This window comes from Chamaea fasciata, unplaced genomic scaffold (assembly GCF_029207755.1).
Source record: "Chamaea fasciata isolate MVZ Bird 193981 ecotype frontalis unplaced genomic scaffold, bChaFas1.0.hap1 SCAF_9, whole genome shotgun sequence".
NCBI classification, from domain to species: Eukaryota; Metazoa; Chordata; class Aves; order Passeriformes; family Sylviidae; genus Chamaea; species Chamaea fasciata.
This window is the reverse complement of record NW_027094094.1, coordinates 35,343,648-35,360,811: the sequence shown is the minus strand read 5'-3', so window position 1 is coordinate 35,360,811 and position 17,164 is coordinate 35,343,648. Positions and strand designations below refer to the sequence as shown.

At 48.3% G+C, this 17,164-nt stretch overlaps 1 long non-coding RNA gene across 2 annotated transcripts; it reads left to right on the top strand.

Moving 5' to 3' along the window:
• The first annotated feature begins 5,485 nt into the window (after nucleotides 1-5,485).
• On the top strand, nucleotides 5,486-17,164 carry LOC136294270 (uncharacterized). 2 transcript variants are annotated; one of them, XR_010722350.1, is made up of 5 exons: nucleotides 5,486-5,573; nucleotides 11,925-12,065; nucleotides 12,428-14,061; nucleotides 16,179-16,279; nucleotides 16,998-17,164. It is a non-coding gene; the product is annotated as an uncharacterized lncRNA (long non-coding RNA). The 2 variants fall into 2 exon arrangements; XR_010722351.1 differs by having other exon boundaries at nucleotides 12,428-12,630; nucleotides 16,998-17,156.

Here is a 17,164-nt window from a genome sequence, read left to right as displayed (position 1 = left end):
CCAGTACTGACCACTGGTCAAATTTTGACTAAAACTGGGTTGGAATTAGGTTTGATTTCCCTGAAAACCAGTAGACGGGTTTGTTGGCCTTTTTCTTGGATTGCTGAGTTTGGATTGGGTTTTTTTTAAGAAAAGCAACTAAACAGCAAATGTGAAGCAACCATTTCAGATGAATTTAAAAATTCATCTGAAATTCTCAGCAGGTCTGGGGGAGAGAAGAGAGGTTATCCTGTATTTCCTGTGGCTCTTTTAGCATGATCCTGCAGGGCCGTGGAGCTGCTCCAATGCTTGGTCCCTGAAAGCATTGCCTGGGGCTAGGCTCCTTCAGCCCACTTTTTCCAGGAGTGGTCCTATGCTAAAATCCATAATTCCCGTGGTTTTAACCCATGTATTTTGGTGTATCAGAACCAAGACCCAGCAGCCAAGTGGCTCTGTGATATCAGCTCGTTAATGGCAGGGATGTGATGGAGAGGGTGACAACCCCAAAAGCAGGAGGGTCACCTCTAACCAGTCTTTAGAGCCTGTTTGGGGACCTCTTTGGTGATATTTTGGGGACAGCTTCTTCGGGAGCATGTCAGGGGACCGGTGGAGTTGAGGTGTTTTGAAGAGGTGTAGTGATGGTGATGATGTTTATGGGGTATGGGGTGGGGATTTTGTGGGGTATGGGATGTCTCTGGGATACGGGGGCAGGCTTGTGGTACTCAGGGAATTTGGATGGGATTTGTGATATTTGTGCATTCTAGTTTGGAAGAGCTCTGAAAGAGCTTGTGGCATTTTGGAAATGCCCAGATCCACACTGGAGCAACTGGTGGGGGAAGATCCTTGTATCTCACTCGCCCAGCCCTGGAAACCTCCTTCCCTGGGACTACAGGCGATTAAGCAGGCATGGAAACACAGCCACCCTCACTGGACAGGTAGAGAGAAGCAGGAAAGGTGAGGAATCCCCTCACCCTTCTTCCCACCTTTCCCCTGGCTCTCCTCGTTATCCACAGCGATGCATTTCCTGCTGGCCCTGCAGACTCCTTTGGGAAGAGCCATGCAAAGAAGCTTAGAAGTTGTCCTTGCTTTAAAAATTGGTTTTCCAGGAATTCTCAATGGCCAAAGTGCCCTTGCTAGAGCAGATACTTGAATTGGGTGGTGTTCCATGAGAAACTCCCTGAGAGATCTCTGTCTTTACCTCCTTTCCATGACTTATGATCCTCCTCCTGTCACCCCTCCGCTCCACACAGTGAGGAAATTATTTATTTAGGAAGGGAGGGGCTCTTAAGGGAGATGGATTATGCATTTGTGATTTAAATACAGGGAATAGGGAGAAAATACTCTTCTTCCTTCTTCCCCCCATCCTCCATCTCCCCTGGTTGGCTTGGGCCTACATCCCCTATTTTTCATCCAAATGGAACGGTTTATTTTTATCTCTCTAGGAAAATAAGCATTAAAAGTCCTGAGATGGATCACCCACGTGCAGATCTTCCAGGACTGCGGGGGAAGGAGGCTGTGGGGAATATTGCAGCTGAGAGGAAGCCGAAGGAATAAGTCAGGAATATGTGTGGAACTGAAGGGTGGCTGGACCATTCATTCCCATTAGGGAGAGGTGCAGTGCCATTAATAATCATTTTAACAAGAGCTGGCCCGAGCCAGCGGGGCTGGGCTGCATTTCGGGAGAGGGAATTTTTGTTTAATAAAAGAAATAATGCCGTGCATACAAATGGGGAGGGGCGGCAGGGCTCACTTCTCCTACCTGCTATTTATTACTGCTCCACCTGCCTTGAAATAGGAGCATTTATTTGGCTAACACATATTAAGAGGGCCATGCCTACCTGTATTTCCTTTCCCACCCCCGAATTCTGGGGCTCAAAGCTCCAAAAGTGACGGTTTCTGAGCAGCCGTAACCCTTCCAGGGCAGAAAGGGCCATCTCACCTGGCTGAAAGCATCCCACCAACAGAATTCCAAGGTTTTCAGGGGGCTTTTACACATCTCAAAAGCCTGTACCGTGAGGCTGGAGTTGGCCAAAACTTCTCATTTTTTCTCAGGTGTGCTTTTTGGAGCTCATTTTTTTTCCTGGAAAATCAGCAGAGCGCGGGTTCGGGAGATGCGGCGTCACTGCCTATTTTACCCATAAACCCAGAAATGGTTTAAAATAGATAAGGCATTCCTCTTTAAAGGAACAAAGGAGTAGAAACCTTTTGGGTCTTTTATGAAGCAGCCACCAGGAAGAAAGCTTTTAATCTTGGCAATTTAAGAGGGCTGTGGAATTAGCTTTTAGCCAGTCACTCCTTGCCTACTCTCTATTTTTTAAGGGAAAAAAGCAGCAAGGCAAAGAGCCAAACCTGAGATGGGATTGGGAGCTGAATGAAGTGCTACAATCCCTGCTCCAGCTGTCTTCACGAGGTGGTGGGGATTTAAGAATGGGGAGGGACAGAAGCCCTCCCTGTTCTCAAATCAAGATTTTGTCATGGAGCCCTGGTATTTGTGTCCACGCTGGCCAGGGCAGGGATGTGGGGATGTACAGCCAGCAGGTCCTACTGACGGGGTGGGCTGTGACACCTGGGAGCGCCACTGAGAAGGGTTCCAAAGGGCAGAGAGGCTGGGCAGTGCAAAGTTCATTTAGACATGAAGGTTGTGGGCGAGAAACCTCTCTCGGTCAGGAGAACCCTGGAGAAGGACTATCCCAGGGAACTTCTCCTGCCGTGGTGTTCTCCTGGGACCTGATTCAGTGCCACCTCTGTGGGCAGGCTCTTCTCACAGACAGACCTCTAGCTCCATTAAGGTACTTGGATTTGGGTACAGTTTGCCTGATGCTGCTGCCACTTTGATTCCAAAGAATCGAACCAGTTTATCCTCAGACAAGTGTGGGGTTTTAATTAATACAGAGTGAAAAAAAGAGTGAGAACACAACATCAGCTGGACTCCTGCTACATCTGACACCTTCATCTTCCCCTCCTGGGGAAGCTCTTGGCCAGGCTGTCTAGGGAACATGTTTGATGTTTCCTTCTCTGGAAGGGCAGGGACAACTGATGATGATGGTCTCCTGCCGATCGCAGGGAACCACTCCTGAGGTGACAGACCCATGCTGGGACCAGTACTGACAGCAAACCCCTTATTCCAGGTAAAAACTGGATCCCAGGAGATAATCTTCTCCTCATTTATCTGAGCCACTTCAGTTCTCTTTCCAGAAAGATCCTGTCCCTTGGAAGTCACTTTGTTTTGCCCTTAGCAGGGACACTCACAGGAACAGCCTCTCGCTGCCTTTGCCCCAAATTCAGGGAATCAGAGCCATGGGATGGTTTGGCTTGGAAAGGACATAAAAGATCATCTTGTTCCAACCCCCTGGAAGGCCTGGGACACCTTCCACTAGGCCAGGTTGCTCAGGGCTCCATCCAGCCTGGCCTTGAGCAGTTCCAGGGATGAGGCATCTACATTTTCTCCGGGCAGTGTGTTCCACCTGTTATGGGGATTTGTTGCTTTGAGGGCAGTGGCCTCTCCACAGATTTCCTTTAAAAGAAAACAGAGTGAAAAGCCAAGCCCAGGGGCCAGGCAGACAGGAGGGGGATCCAACGTGCCTTTTCTCCTCAGGAAACGAGAAAAAAAGTAAATTACTGAGATTTAGGTTTCCTCTCTGATGATCCACAGCCTCCTGCCTCACCCAGTGCCCCCAGCTCTTATCTCATACCTGCTCCTTCCATCTCAGAGAGTTTGAAAATTTTGCTCCATCTGGTTCTTTCTGATGGAAAGATAGTGTATCACAGGCAAGGCAGGCAGGGCTTTGTTAATTAATGGTAATCCCTTAATCCCGGGGAGATGTGAGAGACTGAGCTGCCCACTGAGTGCACTGAGGTGCCAGACTCAGACCAGGAAAACTGCCCATCCAACACGGCACCAGAGAGGTTTTCTCCCCTCTGATTACCTAGATTTCTGTTTTCTATAGTTCAATAATTAGGTATTATCACAAGAGGGATTTTTTCCCCCCACAGTTGGTTGTCATAATCTGGTGAAACCACTTTTTGCCACCGATGAAAGAAGGGAAGTTATTCCTTTTGCAGTTTTAAGGGTAATTAGAGGTGAAGTTTGCTAGGACAGCTTTTCTTCCCTTCTGCCTTTCCTCCTGGCATCAACATTTTTATTTAGAGAAGAGCCCTGATGCCAAAAAGCACCGTTTCACTTGGACAATTTACTGTGTTTAATCTGGAACATTCCTCAGTGCTTTCATCCAGTCAATCAAAACTGTTCAGCTCTCAGCTTTTCAACATAAAAATACTCCTTTCCTTTCTTTTAAAAAATTTTGTGCCTGTCAGTTCTTCAACACCAAAAACAAACAAGAGCAGAAAAACACCCAGATTGTGTAATTCCCATGGAAAATTGCATTTGAATGAAAAAAATTTCTTCCTAGAATGTTAGTTTTTATTTTAAAAAATTATTAAAATGAAATTTTTTTGGTCTAGTTCTGCTGGTGCCTGTGTTTCCTTCTCCAGCAGGAAAGCACCACATCCCAGCGCATGCCAGGAGGCACAATCGGGCTGTGGGATTAAGGCCACAGTGACACTTCCTTTACCTCTCCTATTTCCCACTGGCACACTTTGAGCTTTCAAAGTCACTAGCCCAGCAGGAAACAGCAGGGCAGTGTTTTGATGGCCTAAATTTCTTTTGAGTCACCTTAGTAGTGCCTTTCTCCTCTTTAATTTAGTTTGTTGTGTTTTCTGTTTCTGGGGTTTCCCATTGTCACTCAGCCCTGGGTTGAGACCAGCATTAAGGAATTGGTTGGGTCTGGCACAGGGGTGAGTTTTACCCCTGGATTGTGCTGACCCGGAATTTAAAAAGCTGGGAGATCTCCCCAGCTGGGGAGTGATGGAGCTGTGCCCAGGCTGGATGCTCACACCAGCTCTGTGGTCTGGGATGAGGGCAAGCAAAGCAGAGCATGAAAAGGAGGGTGATGTTCTGCTAAAATTTGTCACCTCATGACGTGGAGCTCCTCGGAGTGGCTCACACTCTCTCCAAGGATTCTGGAGGGACCTTCTTCACCAGGGTGGTCTGTGCCCTCTGCCAGCATTCCCTACCCCTCCCCATGCTCCTCGGGAGAGGGGGATCCACCCTGGATTTGCCAGGGTGTAAGATTTAGGAGCTTTTACCTTTTTTCTCAGTATTAGCAGTGTTGTAGGAAAATGAAAACCTGGCCTGTTCAAATTAAAAATTAAGACCTGTACCATCCCTGGTACGTCCCACTAAAAAACTGCTGGGTTAAACGGGTACTGCACAATTCCACACACCCAGGTCTAATGAAACCTTTCCCTTGAACACAGGGAAGTTTGACTACTTCCTCAGAGCACTCTCCTGCATAAATCAGTCTTTGCTGTAAATTCTGGTCATCTTTGAGTGTCTCTGACCTTCCTTTGCTGTTCAGCTGCAGGGAGATGAGATGGGAACACAGGTGAGGCACAACCCCTGCTAAGGCTGTTTTGTTGAGTGGACCCTGCTGCTGGGGGGTAAAAAGGGATCACCTGAGCAGCTCTGGGTTAGTTGGGAGCTCCTGGCGTGGTAGGAGCTTCTCTTTGCTGGATGTCTGCAGGAAGAGCTCCAGGTCTGTAATTAAGGCCAGCATTTACTAACTTTTCCTTTTCTTTAAGAGCCAAAGGACTTCCTGTCTTTCTGCAGGTTTCCTTTCATGGTATAGGAGAAGATTTTGGGGAAGTAGAGCTCATCTTTTCATCAGTTGTTAAGAAAGTCAAAAGCACCAGCTTTTCTTTCTCTGGTGCCTGAATTCCCTTATCTTGTGGCACTTGCAGCAGCCTTTGTGGTTTGTGAAAGCTGCACATGGGAATGGCTGGGCAGCCACAAAAGGTGCCTGATGGGAAGCCAGGAAAGATGCCTGCTGAAAAGTGTCTTGGCCTGAGAGTAGGAACAGCAGCAAGCCTCGATGTGGGAAGGAAAAATAGCCCTGGTGCTGTGAGATGTGCTGATGCTCTGTGTGTGTAATCACTGGGATGTAGATAAAACCCCAGCTGTGTTTAGCTTTAGTTTTATATTGCTTTGCATGGCTGAACCGGAAAAGGAAAGAAATGGAAAAAGCACCGCACGTGCATAAGAGATAGAGATGGATAAGACTTAGGTCATCTACTCAATACTTTCCTGCCACCAGATGATTGTTCCTGGACTCAAATCTCTGCTCTGAGTTGTGGCTGGGAATACATTAACCTTTAAAACAATAGCATTAGAATTTTATATATTTTCTTTAACCAAAATGCTGGAAACCTGGTAAATGTGAAGGGCAGGTCATGTTGAGCGAGCAGTCCCTCAGGAAATTGGATTTTGGGGGGGTTTGCTCATGAACAAGCACTCAGCCTCTTGGAATTCCCTTGGAGGTGGTGCTGACCTGGAGGCCAACTGGCCAGGCCCTGACATAGGGAACTGAACTCTGTGCTTCCAGGACTTTGTGGCCACCAGGGAAGCCCAGGCAAAGCCAGTGGCAGCAGTGCTATATTTGCATGGTCCTGCTGTCTGGTGTGTCCATGGGAACCCCAGCCGGAGCTGCAGGAACAGCTCATGACAGCACAGGGAGTGGAGAAAGTGTCACCTCAAGGCGTGTGGTGGTTTTTTAACTTCTCATGTAGAGTAATTAAAGGGGAGCTGAAGAGCTCCTCTGTGATTTCCACTCCTGTTTCCACGGCTCTTTCCTGGAATTGGATGACAGGGAAATCATGGAATGGTTTGGGTTGGAAGGGACGTGAAAGAGCAACTAATTCCACTCCCCTGCCATGTGCAGGGACAGTTTTCTCTCTCCCAGGCTGCTCCAAGCCCCATCCAACCTGGCCTTGGATGATCCAGGGGCAGCCACAACTGCTCTGGGCACCCTGTGCCAGGGGCTCAGAATCCTTACAGGGAACATTTTTTTCCTAATATCCCATCCATCCCTGGCAGTGGGAAGCCATTCCCTGTGTCCTGTCCCTCCATGCCTTGTCCCCAGTCCCACTCCAGCTCTCCTGGAGCCCCTTTAGACCCTGGAAAGGGCTTTAAGTTCTCCCCCAGATCCTTCTCTTCTGCAGGTGAGCACCCCCAGCTCTCCCAGCCTGGCTCCAGCCCTTGGAGCATCTCCATGGCCTCCTCTGGACTTGCTCGAGCAGCTGCACATCCTTATGTTACCTTTCTTCCTCTCTTCTCATTTCACAGCAGCATAGAAACCAGCAAGGAATGTGTCCCCTTGGGTTTTGTTAGTGCCTGGGAAGTGACTTCAGTCGGAATGATTTGCCTGTGGCTTTCAAAGTGGAGCCCTTAAATTTCCATCATTGGTTTTGCTTGTGTTTCACAGGCAAGACAACCAGGACACCAGATTAGAGGAGCTCTGTCTGGATCCTCATCCTCTGAGCATTTTTTCCCATCCTGAGCCTCTGCTGCTGAGTTCTTGTGTGCTGAAATGGTGCTGCAGTTCTAAGTGTCTGGAAACTTTTTCCAAAAGAAGAGTAGGTCCAGTTTGGAAACAACATCTTTTTTAATCTTCTCTCTCAACTGTTGTCTGCTGCTTTTCTGAGTTATTCAGCAAGTTGCAACACAAAGACACAAAGAGAGATGTACTGTTATTATTGGAGGTTGTTGTTCCTAAGTCTTTATTGATTTTTATGAAAGAAATAATAACAATGTGCATGAGGTATCCAGCTAACAAAAGAAGTCCTGCAGTACTCATCTCAAATTAAATATAGAGAAGCAGAATCCAACTGGGATATTGACAGGGAAATACAAAGCTTTGTGTCTCAGGGTAGTGCTGGAGTGAAAGCAGGACTCTGCCTTGCCACAGCCCACCTTGATGAGGAGACAGCCGGCATTGTTCTTCTCTACAGCTCCTCAACAAGCATGTCCAGAACATCTCCTGAGGCCAGAAACGATGTTGTCGGTGGGAGGGAACTGCTCCCTGAGACTGGGCTTTGGGCTGATCTGTGATATCTGGTGGAAACTGGGATGTCCCCAGGGCAGCAGGAGCAGGGTGTGACCCCCCCTCCCCTGGCAGTGCCCCCAGGTGACTCAGACTGCTGAGCTCCAGCTCACAGATATTTCTGAAGAGGTTTTCTGCTTTTCTGGTGTACCTCAAGCCCAGCCTGGAGGCGGCTTGGAGAAACCGGGGATAGCAGGAGGTGTCCCCTGCCTGTAGCAGGGGGTTGGAACTGGGTGATCTTAGAGGCCCTTTCCAACCCAAACCATTCCATGATTCTGTGATGAGCTCAGGGCATCCTTTCAGCAATGAGAAGGTCGTGAGGAGGAAAAGCAAAGAGGAAATCTCTTCCTCATGGTTGGTCTGATTTTCTTGCTGCTGGATCCACTTGCCAATTCTGAGTCAAGGGCTGATGCATCCCAAGCAGGGAAAGATGTGAGGGTCCAGCTCTGATATTGCTGCTGATCTGAACTCCATTCTATTTATCCAGCCCTAACAGCGGGCTTGGAAGAGCTCTCCCCTTTTCCCTCGCACAAGTCAAGATGTAACTTACACAGGAGAGACGGTGTTGCTGCAGTTCCACCCGAGAACAAGAGCTACCAGACACTACATAAAAAAGTGTCACAGTCTTTGTTGTTGGATTCTCACTCCAAAAATACTCTGATAAGTTCAACGAGGCTCAGGTAATGTCAGAATTTGTCTCTCCCTTGGCTTTACAAGGAATTCCTGAGCACGATATTGAATCACAACCATATTGAATCACAACCATATCTCTGCTCTTAAATCATTTCCTCCAGCAAAACATCACCCCACAGAGGAAGTCCTTTCAGCAAAGACAAAAATGAAAGTGTTTATTGGTTTGAAAAGATCCCTCTGTGTGCCAGAATCAGTGTGAGAGAGAATGGAAGTGTGAGTGCCTCTGGCCATGCCTTCGCAGGGCAGTTTGTCATCCCAGCACGAGAAGGAGCTGAGCAAACACAAATATTAAACTAATATTTTTGGCGCTCGGTGAATTTTGATTGTCAGCTTGCAGTGCCCGAGGCAGCAAACAGGAATGAGATGCAGTATCCTTAAGCTTTGTATTCACAGCTGAATTGATGCTCCTTTTCTATCTATTTACAAGTGTGGGTGACTCTGGGTTATTGCTATTTATCTGTTGTATGAGGGGGAGATGCTAATGAGGACCTGGCTGAGGCTGCCAAGTCAGGAGGTGAAAGAGCAAAACAAATGGGGTTTGGTCCTCAGAATACCTAAATCTGCACCAAATTGGTCATGTGGCAGTTTTCTGCTCAAATGTGATTGGAGAGAGGGCCAAGGATGTGCAGGATGTCTGGAACAGACTCGACACTTTCCAGATCTCTGTGCTTCAGCGTCGGAATCCTTCATCCTACCAGGTTGTGGGGCAAAAAAAGGGAAGACTGAGGACTGCTTGATCACCAGAAGGTCAAAGCTAATTCTGAGGTTTTTGCACAGCTGTGGGATGGAAACCTGTCCTCTTCCTCCAGCTGTGCCCCAGGCTGGTGCAGCCAGCCTTGGCTTTCAGGAGCTGGGATGGTGTTTTTTGGTTGGTTTGTTCTCTTTTCTTGGACGGACACTGAGAAAAATAAACAAGGCTGTCAGCCCATGACCCTTCTGAAAAGACAGGGCCACCTTTTGAGCTCCAAATCGTCCTGCTGTTGGTTGAGAGGCACTTCGTGGAGGCTGCACCAATTATGTGGGATTTTTCAGAGTGTGGGAGCAGTTATTTTCTTGAGTGAGCAAGGAAGAAGCTGAGAGGTGATAGACAGCTTTGCAAGGGAAGTGCAGTTAACCTGGAGTTAAATTGAACTCCCTGGGAACATGGGGAGCCAAAGACAAGCTCTGTGTGTTGCAGCACGTGGGGAGGAGCTCTTCCCAGCTCACTTCAGCATGTGGTTCATGGAGAGAGCCTGTTCAGCACCAGGTTTGTTCATCTCCAGGTCATCCTTGGGGGAAAATGCAAGAACCAAGCTCCTTCCTATGGGGAGATTCAAGAAAATTCCCATTTTATGCTCCTTACTCAAAGCTGGGTAAAAAAATGAGCTGAAAGATGAAGAGAAAAAGGGCAAGAGGTTGTCTCTCTTTCTCTTCTCAGCTATCTTTGAGGGTAACTCACCCTCCCCAAATTCCTGGCAATTTCTCTCAGTGACCAGCAGCTCTGTCTTGTGTTTCTGACTCATAAACTGCTGGAAGCTTCTTTGGCAGAGTTCAGACTAACAAAAATGTAAGCGTTGGGCTTGATCCTGCATGAAGTTGTTTTGTAGAGGGTGAGGGGAAAACCAAGAGAGGAAAAAGCATAAGATGTAGTGAGGAACGGGTAAAGATGAAGGAACAAGAGGTAAAACCCCAAAAAGGAAATATGTATGTGGATTTTGAGTGATGGAGAAAAAAAAAAAAATCATCTGTTCCAAGGCCAAACAAATGAACAAAATGATGAAGGATGCAAAACTTGGAGCTGTGGTTGGTTTCCTATTGTGGCAGTGATATTAGTAATGAAATCAATACCAATGCTTATCTAGGCCTAATAACTACACAGATCAGATTGGATGGATATTAGTTCTCCCAATAACCTGCTTTTTTGCTGTTGCACTCTAGGATGGCATCGGTATCACGTCTTTTAATTAAAACAGTGGCTTCAGCACTTTGATTCACTTGTAGTCATAAATGGAAATGGCTGGTCCATACCCCAGCAATTAAACCTGTCCTGAAGGCTCTTATGAATGAAAATAGAGGCAGGTTCCATGGATAATCCTCTGCCTGACGGCCTTGGCACTGTGGCACGTGCGACAACCCAGTGTGAGGCTGTGAGAATCAAGGCGATTAAAACCAGGCTCGCCCCGAGTTTTGGACCCCTAAAACCCTCCCAAAATGGGCTTTGCAGTGATTTCTGGGGGTTCTGACATTAGCTGCCTAGGCCCATTTGATGTTGGAACAGCACCAAAGCCCTCTGGAGGTTTGTTGAAGGCTGTGTTGAAATGTCTGCTCCCAGGTGAGGCCACCAGGATGCCACCTCCTCTCCCAGCTCAGGGTGGCCACCATACCCCACGCCTCATCTTGGAAATCTTCCTGCCAAATTCCTGGCCTCAACCTATGCTCTTCTACACCAGCTTAAAGAAAACAGCATGTTTAAAAGCAAAAGGCACGCTGGGGTTTACTAAATTTGTTCCAAACACCTCTACATTCAATCACCCAGAAGCTATTCCTCTGCAGGCAACAATATCTTTTACTAACGAGCGTATGGAATACCTGGACTTGTATTTCACAAGTTCTTTGCACCTGCCCTGTGTTGGGGCTCCTCCATCATTTTTGGGGTGTTTTTGGGCTGCTTTGCATCAGTGAAATCATCAGCAAAGGGAGGGGAAGGAAAAAAACAAGGCATGAGGTCACTTTAGGTCTGAAACGGGAAGGATGTCCACCTCAAATCTGGGCCCTCTGAGCTGGAGAAAGGGACTTTGGGCTGCTTTCCCACTCTCCACGTGGCACCTAAAGGGTTGCTGGGTGTCCCAGACACTTTGGAATTAACTCCAGCCTTGGGAAACTTTGCTACTGCTCCACGATGTGCAGGGTGTGGGTGAAAGGATGTTCTAAAAGTCTCTGCTTGGGCATCCCTCACCCCTGAATCTGCCTTCACATCAGTGCCTGAGGGGTGTTCCTGCTGAGCAGGGAGACAGGGACCCCACAGCATCATCCCCACTGCATTGCTGCTGCCTCTTGTCAACTGGCCTGGAAGTCCTTACAGCCTTAAAAAAAAAAAAAAAAAAAAAAAAAAAAAAAAAAAAAAAAAAAGACATATTGTCCACTTCAGCTGCAATTACCAGCTGAAAAGAACTGGTGGGGAACAGGAGGGCTGGAGGATGTAGAAGGGAGGACAGAGAAAGAAAAGGGGAAAGGGAGAAAGCAGCAAAGAAATGCACTGCAGGGTGGATTTGTATCTGATATACAAATATGTATACAAATCTGATATACAAATTTTGATTTGTATCCATCATCCAGGTTGCTGCCTGTGGTCCCTGTGAGGCATCCCCCACCAGGGAGGCTGGGCCTGTGACTTCCCTGGGGTGCAGAGGAAGGGCTTCTGTCCTGAATCATCCATCTGCCTGAAATTATTCATCCACCCTATTCCTGCATTTCCCGGTAAGCAGGGCTGGCTGGGGCTGCTTACCTTTGCCCCGGGGCTGTTCTTCAGGCAGCATGGTCTTCCATCAGCCCTGGCCTGTGGAAAATGCACATATAAGAGGGAATTTCCTCTTGCCAGGAACCAGGACTGAAATACACAGAACTGCTGGATCCATGAGAATTTTTTTGTTTGTTTGGGGTGGGTGGGTGAGTTAGTTTTTTTGCCACCCTCCCCATCCCGTATGTGTCCTGATCACTCATGTCCCCATTTCCCTGCAGTCTTTAAATATCAACCTCCCCACCAGCCAGGACCTATTTGTAGAGCTGTGGTTTGGATTATCTTTATTTCTTTTTAAGTGTATGTGCCTCACTGCTTGCAGGAGCTGATGATCTGAGACTGGACTGATGAGGAGTGAAGTCCCAGTAGTGCCACCAGCCCCATCCCTTCTCCTTGCTCCAACCCTGTGGAGTGAAGAAGGATCTTGGGTGTCAGTGGCAGCAGCTGATGAATGAACTGGGAAAGCTGGAGCAGTTCAAGTGACTTTTCCAGAGTTCCTGACACTTCCTGGCACTGCAGCAACGGGTGAGGAGCAGGATCCTGGGGTGCCCCAGGGGATCAGCAAGGGGAAGGCAGTGATGGTGTGGGCAGGGAGGTTTTGGGGTTGCCAAATGCACCCAATCCCGTACATCTCTGTGAGCCAGGTGTGCGCCCTGGGGACAATTCCCTTTGCCACCCTCTGGCTTCCCACCTCCTCCCGCACCTAGGAAGGCTGGGCAGCCCATGCATAAGCCGCTGGTTTCTCAGGGAAGCACTGGCCAGAGCGGCAGATGGAGAGCACAGCACGCCCCAAGCCCAAAACCCTGGCTGTGCCGGTGCTCTCCTTTAAATTCCAGCGATGTCCTGTCGTTGTCAGCTAATGCCCTCTAACGGGTCCATTAAACAGCTCTGTCTTTGCCTTGGCTCCTAATTCCTCCCTCCCCTCCTCATCATCAGGCAGCATTACCTGCTCCAGAAGATACAATTACATTCCCTAAATCTGTCCAAATGACAGCACTGAGCCAGCAGCAGAGGCACGCTCACCCTTCCTTGGCCAAGCCAGACCCCTGGAAGATCCATCTCTGGCACCCAGCATTCCCTGCAGGAGCCTGGGTGTCCCCGAGGGCACCTGCCTGTAACTGGAGCAGATTAACAGCAAATAGTTCCTCCAGCCCTGCAGAGCAAAGGCATCTTTGCTTCCTCTCCGACTAAAGCAAGCCTTGCCAACCTGCTCTCGACCTTTTCTGCTCTTCCAAACACTCCAGCCCAAATCTTTGCTCACTGCCAGGGCAAAATCTTCCACAAAACCCAGACACCCGTCCCTGGACCCTGTTTGCCTCTGCGTGGAAGCATCTCTTCAAACACCAGAGGAATAGGGCTGTAATGACTCAAAATCGACTCCTTTTTGCGTGGTGCTTGGTTGGCTTTTCTCTGGAGTTGGGGGAAATTTTTAATAGCGCTGACTATTGATAATCTGTCACTGGGAATTTGCTCAGCATTTGGTGGCACCAGCGCTAAAAATACAAGGTCCTGCTCCCCAGAGTGCCTGCAAACATCGAGGGAAAGCAAATTTGGGGAAGGGGCAAGGTCATGGGGAGATGTGGAGTTCCAGGGGCACAGCCAGATGAGAGGGCTGCCAGGGACAGGACCAAGCAAGGCCTAAGGGGGGGGGACTCGGAGGAGAAAAATGTGGGTCTGTTGGAAGCTCACTGCCTGTGCTGAAGGAGCATCGTGATTTTGGGGTCCGCCACGTGACCTTGAGTCATGTCATTTGCTTTTCTCTGCTCCCCTTTCCCTCAAGTTGGGGAAAACGGTGCTGTTTGAGGTCCATGGGTAGAACCCACAGTGATGCCAGTTTTGGTTGTCAGGAGGAAGGTTAAAGGAGGATTCAGGTAACAGGAGCCCCAGACTGGAGAGAGATGGAGAAGGGCAAGCACCGCTCCGTGTCTTCTGGCAGACAGGTGTTTGCAGCAGAAGGTGAGGACAGAAATGGCCTTTAAGACAACCTTGCTGCAATCTTAGGGTGCGTTTAACTCTGGTTTAGTGTCAGTTTTATTCCTGGTGACCTCTGACTCAGCAGGCAGGCCCTCATTTGCTCCCATCCGCGCTGGACTGCGTGCTCCCGGGTTTGTTTCTCCCCCTTCCCGTGCTGCTCCGTGATAATGTCACGCTGAGCTGCTAAAGCCAGCTGCAGTTTTGACAGATGATGATGTACCCGTTCCCTCTGCTTCAGATTTGACATTTTTATGGGTGCTAAACACACATGCTAACAGATTTTAAAAGGGAAAAGAAGCCCCACCGCCGCTCTCTCCTGGTTTGGTTTGTTGGGAGTGGGGTTTTTGTGTGTGTGTGTGTGTGTGAATTTGGAGTTGCTGAAAAATGCTGGATGAACAGATCTTGCAATGGAAACCTTCTGTGTAGGGGCGATGGAAGCCACCATGTGTGATGCTCCTCACCCTGGTGGCAGTGCCATCCATGGCACCTTCATGCCATGACTTTCCCCCCATCATCCATGCCATCAGGCTGTCTCCCATTAATCCATGGCTCTGGATTTAGCACACAAAGCTCTAAACATTTCAGGGCTGTGCTGCGAGACACAATAGCTCCTTCCTCCCTTGCAGTGGAACACAGTGGTTTGGGTAAGATGATCTTCTGGAAGATGGGAGGAAGGGCTAACCCCAGAAGGGAGCCTGTGCTTGAAGTTTGTTCTCTTGGCAGAGAAAGAACAGGGGAAAAAGGTGTGAAGAAGTTTAAAACCATCAGCTGATATTCTCTAAGCTTTCAGTAGAAGAAGCCAAGGGGAAGTCTTCCTTCTGTGTAGATGGAAGCAGGATCAGGCTATTTATCTTTGATGAAATGCCAAGAAATGGTTGATTGTGTTTAGAAGCAGCAAAAAGATGTAATAAATAGTGCTTCCTGCTCTGAGAAATGAGTGAGGAGCCCAGACCCAATAACTGCCTGCATACATCCTTTCTTTTGTGCTGTGGGTGATGGGACACACCAGTGTGGGTTGGAGAATACACCGAGGTCTGACACTTTGTGCCACCCAAAGAGCTGACTAAACTTGCCCTGGAATGTTACAAAAGAAATTGTAGAGGTCCCACTTCCACAGGGCAGCTCTGGACAGTGCAGAGGAGGATGCTGTGGGTCAGTCACTGCACGGAAGAAAAGCAGCCCCAGTTCTGGGGCTCACCTCACTTGGGGAAGTCAGCTGATGAAAATCACCTTCAGCCTCCAGCCAGGGCAGAGAAGAGCTCCAGGCTGCTATTCTTTGTGGCAAAGCATGCTGAAGAGAAGGCAGTGAGGGTTTCCTGCAGAATCAAGGGCAGCTGAAGGGAGAAGGAGAAGGACTTCAATGCCTGTAAAGAGAATCCATCTGAATTCACACTCAGCACCACCCCAATTCCTGTCTGATGAAGTGCTGCTCCCGTTGCTGTGGGAGCTGAATGTGAGATTTAAGAGGCTGGTGAAGATGCAGTGTTGAGGTGCTTGATGCCACCTCAGTGAGTGAACAACACCATTGCCTTCCCCTGAATATTCTGCATTGGAAATTGGAAGCACCGCATCAATCCAAAACCCCATTATTGGCTTATTATGATTTCTTTTGTAACAGAGCCAGGGGAGCAGCGCACCCTGCCCATTTTCCAGCATCCTGGTTTTCCCTGTGTTCTGCCTGCATGGGAAACACCAGCCCATGGCATTGCTCAGGCAGTCAAGTAGTGTTTCCCTTCACTAATCACAGAAATGAATGCCGGCTTGGTCATAAAAGAGGAACAAAGCCAAAGGATTTGATCTTCCTTGCCCCAGCGCAGCATTCATTTCCACCTCTTGGACTTTTGGCAGCTGGGCATCACCTCCACGTCTCTTTCCCTCCCCGGAATGTGTTTGAACATCAGCCCTGGGGATGCCAGGGAAAGGTTGGAGGTGGCAGCCCTACCCCAAGCGAGGGGACAGGGAGGTGACAGCTGCTCAGGTGACACCTCCTTGTTTTTCGGAGTGATCCGGGGGAAACGTGTTTTTTTGGGAGCTTTGGACAGAAGTGGCAACAGATGCACTGTGCAATAAAAACACCAAAACCACTATTATGCTTTCAGGAAGGGAACAGAGGGAAAAAAAAAACTGCAGGCACTGGAGATAAACCAAGGCAGAATTATGGAAAAGCAACATTTAATAGTTCACCAATCACGTTTCCAAGGTATGTTACCCCCAGACTTGAATTAAATATTGATTTTTGGGGTTTTTTTGTGGGAAAAAAAAAAGGCACAAACTGAAGCATCTCCCACCACCAAAAATTTAAATGTTGGCTGCTGTCCTTCCTATTTCTCACACCTGAACTAGTGCACCCCCCCCTTTTTAGGCTGCCTGGGTCAGTTCTTGTTTGGCATCCCCTGGCAGCCCCTTCCCACTGGCTCTGCCCAGGGTTTGATCACCCTACTGCCTCCTGGGGCTGTGCTGAGAGCCCAGCAAGGGAAATGGGGATTTTTTGGGGGAGCCTTTTCATAAGGGGTGTGTTTTACCATTCACACCTGATTTTTTTCTAGCACAACTGCAAATCTAAAGAAACTCACACACAGTTGAGGGAGGATGGGAAGGTCCAGGAGCTAAAGAGCAGTTCTGGGAGCTTCTTGTACCAACTCCACCTGTAAAAGCTGTAATGGGGACTTTTGACACTGCATTAATGCCACAAATAAAAATAACCATCCCTGAGTGGTCTAGCTCTTTTGAGAAGGTATCAGTGTTGATAATTTTTAAATTTGTGTAAGGCAGCTTGGAATTACCTCCAAAGGCCTGTCTATAAAGCCAGATTGTGCTGCATTTAATACATATACTTTTAGCCCTTTCTTTGCTGATTTTCTTGGACTTTGATTGGTAATTCTGTAGAGGACTTTATTTTTTTTTTCTCTCTTTTTAAGTGCCTGTGGTGGCTCACAAGTGACTCAGTACTTGATCAATACTGCTGGTGGCTGTTGGTGCAGCCACTGATGGGAAGCTGGAGGAGAGTTACCGCGGTGAAAACCTCTGAGAAAAATCAGAGAAGGTCGGTGAGTTTACTTGGCTTAAATCTTCAGTGTTTTCAAAA